Consider the following 5,637-nt stretch of genomic DNA (forward strand, 5'->3'; position numbering starts at 1 on the left):
CTGCTTCCCACTAGAACTCAAGGAAATATCTCTTGAAGTCAGTCACTAAGGGCTCTGGCTCGAGACTGGTAGGTCCTGGGTTCGAATCTCGCGAGTGCGGGATCGTGGATGCGCACTGCTGAGGAGTCCCATAATAGGACGAAACGGCCATCCAGTGCTTCCAGGTTTTCCATGGTGGTCTAGCTTCAATTGACTCATGATTTCAACTGTGAAAATACTAAATTCTCCACTAAACCCCCTGTGATCTATAAATCGTTGAATCAATACAAATGGTATATGACTATATTACATCCAAAATATATCGTTACTAAGTTCATTAGAATCTAATTAAACTTATTATCATTTTGCTTACATATTTAAAGATAAAATGTGTTCACTGACAGTCCTAACATATTTTTGTGAAACAAAAGTGTATAGATCTGATTTATTATTCTCTTTATATGATTTGTTTTCAATTCATTGAAGTTATAGATTTTAGGTTTCGTATTAAGGAATAGAAACGATGATTAACTGTTTGAAAATTTCCTGTTTTAGCCCAACATAAAATATTTTAGGAAGTCGGCCCCGTAAGCATTGTATAATCATGTTGGTAACAAGATTTCAGTGATGACTGAAAGACTAAAACAATCAACTCGTGGTTATTTTGACCCATAAGCATCTTTGTTTGGAGTAATGTAACACTTTCTTTTTTTACATCAGAGACTGATTCAAATTAAACGACTCTTGGGAATTAGGAAGGACTGAACGGTATTTTGTCCTAGTATGAATCCTCTCATTAGTGGGCTGATCCGGAAATTCCGTAATCAACACTTATAGCAACACTTTTCATGAAAGATCTTAGCTTTGACTTAAAAAAGAAATGAAGTTGAGGTGCTTGAAACTGTTGCAAAAATAACATCTGAAGAACGTCACACGAATGGAAAATCAACTTCATGGCAAAATGAACTGGTGTATTTAGTATTTCATAAAATTAGCTACCACGTCATAGATTTCCCATGAAGCACGAACTATTCAAAAACCTTATATTTGCACAAACAGCTTGATCATGAGCAGCAAGTAAACCTTATTGGTTTATTCTATCAAACATTTTACTTTAATTCATCAATGTTCATCGTCATTGATCAATGTTATTTCATATTGCATGTGTTCCATTCAACTTTAATCCATAATTTTTAAAAACTTGAACAATCGATATTGATTTCCTTTGATTCATAATTTCAGTATTCGTTAGATATTTGGAAATAGTCATCAGGAAACCTTACTTACCATAGATTTCTTTCTAGTTGTCACTCATCAGCAGGACCCATTTGCAATCTTCAGGGGATTTATACTCCGTGTGGGATTCAAACACATGTCGCTCGATTTCACAGACCGAAATGTTACCACTGAAGTGGTTGGGCTGTCACAGACCTCCTAGAAGTCTAAAATAGTTAGAATTGACTGGGCATTGAATAGTGTTCTATGACATATTTAGCTCGTCCTTAAGTGCTAATCGAGTTTTATCGAGTGGTGTTTGGATGGACACAAACAGAGTAATTACTGGTTTAGAGTGATTGAGAAGTTAAGGTTAATCTAAGATTTGATCATTGTGAAGTGGTTTTACATCACAAACTGTGGTATCAGCCAGAAAATACCAATGAACAGTTATTTTATTATGGTAGTACACATCCACACACCACATGAAACTGAATCCATGGTATTCATTTTGTATTAGTATGAGAACGATTCCATATTCACTCGTTTAATCTAAATCAAATAATTAACATATATTTAACTTCAATCATTCCACATGGGATCTTGTCAGTGAGTTATTTATTATTTTAGCCCGAATGGGATCTGATTCAAGGTGATTTAAACATTGAATAAGATCAATCTTAACTTGATGTATGTTTTGGGAAACGAGAATGAAACAAACTTTTCATGACTGTAATGGGAGTAGGAGTAGTTTAGCAAAAATCCATTTATCTTGTCAGAGAACTGTTATTAAAAGTACATAGCTCTTTCTAGTTTTACTGTCTACATTTTATCCCAATTGGTTGTTTTGCTTTTATAGAGAAATATCAAAAGATCGTATTGATAACAATGTTTTAGTTATCTTCAGAACAATCCATATGTATTTACCTATTGGTTAAGGTTATCCGTAACGTTTCTGATATTCACAGTGTCATACCAGTAATTTTGGTCAATTCTTTTTATTTAGTGGATGAATGCTACAAATTAGAGTTTAGTTTTCGTCCACGGTTTCACTTCATGTAACTAAAGTTATTCTAGAATTGTCTTCTGTGAACATGTCTTGTGTAGCTTAGGCTAACTTGCCCGATGAAAAGTATCACAGTTAGCCTGAAATTAAATCTATAACACAAATTGCACTCTGGCATAAAGCACTCACCCAATAAATGATTAGAAAATGACCGAAAGTTTCGAGGTAACACATTTATTGATCATTGTGTATATCCTCAGCAGTTTTCATTGATGCTGGAACGGTAACAGTATGATAAATAAATTTATTTAGGACATACAAACTACTTACTAGTAGACTGTTTGTGTGAATTTTTATATTTCATCGCGGTTGTGTGTTAGAATGTATGAACTATAAATTTTATTTTTGTTTAAATGGAATAGTAAATTAAGATATTTCATGCTATAAGCACAAAAAACATGATTTTTAAATCAACTGAACACTGAGTAATAATTGCTGGTGTCATGTTTGTTTAGACTTTAAATACTGATCAGTTAAGTTGGAATATGACTATAGTCTAAGTGACTTGACATTTTATGCACTAAGTTCATGGGTTAGGTGATTGAACGTAGTTGGCATGAGTAACTCCTTGACATAGGTTGCATAATGAAATATAGCTTAGTAATAACGTTTCGGATTGTGAAGGTAAGTGACGTGGGTTTGATCACTACGGAGAGTAGTTCCATAAATACTTCAGGTATGCCATCTTGACTAGTCAAAACTAGGGCGAAACCTGAACCTAGCAGGTACACAATCGATGGAATGCGGCTAGCAGTGAAATCCAGGATGTACTTTTCGTCCCGCTTGGGACTCGTTAACTTGATGTATCTAAATCCCAGACTTGATGTTCTCTCCGGGATTCGAACCAAGTATATATTATTTCTAACACTCAATGAGTTATCCAGATAGACACAAGCTTATGAAATGGGTGAGAATTTCAATGTAATTTGTACTGTTTTGGATTCCCTCGCTTCTTGAGTTTTGAAGCCAAAGTTATTGATTTGAATCCCAGAATGAACGTTGACTAAATGATACAGGTACATCTAGCTGACAAATAGTGCCAGGTTTTCGATGGTGGTCTAGCTTCAACTGACTCATGATCTTAACTATATAAAATTACTAAAATATCCACAAAACCCCCTTGTGATAGTCCAAAAAAAGTTGATACGTGCTTCCTGAGTTCTACTGCTTGCTACGTTTAATCTATCTTATAAAAATTCATCAATAAAGACTTTTCACGAGAACTTCAAATGTTCACCTCGAAACAAATCACTGATGAACATACAATGAATAGTTGATTGGTTAGTAGATATCTGGAGATTAACTTAGATACTAACCCATGACGTTAAAGTGAAGTCAATACGAATTCTTAATAAAACTTTTAAGTTGAATGAATCTATTTATCGAAAATCTAAAAAATATGACCTTGTCACAACTGGATCGCAAAACTAAATTTACAAAATAGTCAAAATAAAAACTGTAGCCGGTTTTTCTAATCTAGATTTTCGAATTGTTACCAAGGGAAAAGCATTTTCTTCGACTGTTGGTGTAAGAGGTTAACAAACTCATGAAAGCATTGCTGATTTATACAATTTTTGTTTCGTTTCCATGTAAATCAATTCATTTTAAAATAAATTTAAAGATACCATTGATATTCATAGGAAAACATCTTTTCACACATGGTTTGTTTTTGGGAAAATGGCTCAGCTAACATTTATTGGTATGCTTCTCATGTCCCAATCACATTTTTTAGAAAAAGCAATTGACTTTCATACTGATCTGTATACAAGCTAATAGGTATTTTGAAGTTGTTATTCAGCGATATTTCTGGTCTTCATAAGATGGCAAATTCGTGGACCTTGAGGATAATACGCAGCTTTTGTATATGTAAACTTATGCCAGAGAGAGGATCGCAATTTCTTTCTAGTGGACTACTTGTGATAAATTACGCAATACAGACATGTGTCGATTAGTATTCTACTGCTTACTGTACACGTTGCTTCCTTATGTCATTACAAGGTGCTTAGTGGTAGTAATCAAGATATCCTAGTAGATCAAACTTTTGTGCTCATTGCCACCAGTCAGCAAGGTATTCCTACAGTATTCATGAAACTGATGCACCATGTAGTGTCCAAATCCGCTTAAACTAATGACTATAAAGCAATCTGATAGATATAAATTGATCTGTAATGAAGGACATTGGCCAATATTCAATGACTAATCACTTCTGAACATTTGTGGTGTTTAAGGTACTTTTCTATCTTGAATATCTTCATGTAGATTTAAAAATTTACTTACTTAATGTTATTAAACTATAGATTACTTTTTATGTGATTTATCTTTAATGCATTTTCTTTACTGTATTTCATTAATCCATAGTTTCTTTAAAGTAGATTTGCTTAGTTTGCATGCCGATAAATAGAGGTCATTATTGTAAATATGAATAAGAATTAATTAAAAGTGATCATACAAAATAATAGTTATGAATACTAATGGTACTATAAGTGAATGAAATGAGTGAATATTTACGAAATACACGAAAATAATCATGGATAAAATAATAACGTTGTAGGAGCAGTGAAATGTCACTAAGCCCTAGCCAAATCATCCGGGAGTTGGGTCACTGAATATCGAACAGACCAGCGATTCCTGTTAAAGTCAAGGACAACAAAACGCGCATCAGTTAATCATACTCCATGGACTGGCTCATGCGATGGTGGTCTCATTAAAATCTCTGTACTCATTCTTATTTACGTAATCACTCTCTTTGTGTTATACAGTCTTCAAAGCAGACATAGTACTTTAATACGTCGAATGGGGTAATCCACGTTAAATGCTAACCGCGAAGTGTGACTTCGAAGTTAGCTTGTTCGTTACACTGTTACCGTCTAACTTGATTAGGCGTCCATTCATTCGACATAGATCATCAACGTTAATCGTCTACAATGTGATGTAAAAAATACAAGATCGCAGTAAACTGGAAACAAAAAGAATTATTGAATGGTACGTAAAGGAAATACAAATATATTACAAAAATATAGAAGAAACTAGGGTGTAGACCAAGAAAGCTATGTAGCAAACTTTATTATATAAACATAAATCTGCCTTTATATTATACATACTTTCCTTCCTACCTTAACGGTTTTACAACACACAAGGTAGATGTGTTCATAAACTTTTCGATAGATTCATTTTGACCCCACAATATATATGAGTCGGTCCAAGTTTCCACACCGCATCAGCAAAGAGAAATGACAAAGTAGTTTTAATAGTAATAGTATCACTGATGATAGAAAAGATTAGGCAATAAATAATATCATTGGAGAAGAAAGAATGAATTTGTAGAATAAAGAGTACAAGATAACTTTACCAGAAGAGGGAATGCACTTGTAGCATTG

This window comes from Schistosoma mansoni, chromosome 1 (assembly GCF_000237925.1).
Source record: "Schistosoma mansoni strain Puerto Rico chromosome 1, complete genome".
Classification (NCBI taxonomy): domain Eukaryota; kingdom Metazoa; phylum Platyhelminthes; class Trematoda; order Strigeidida; family Schistosomatidae; genus Schistosoma; species Schistosoma mansoni.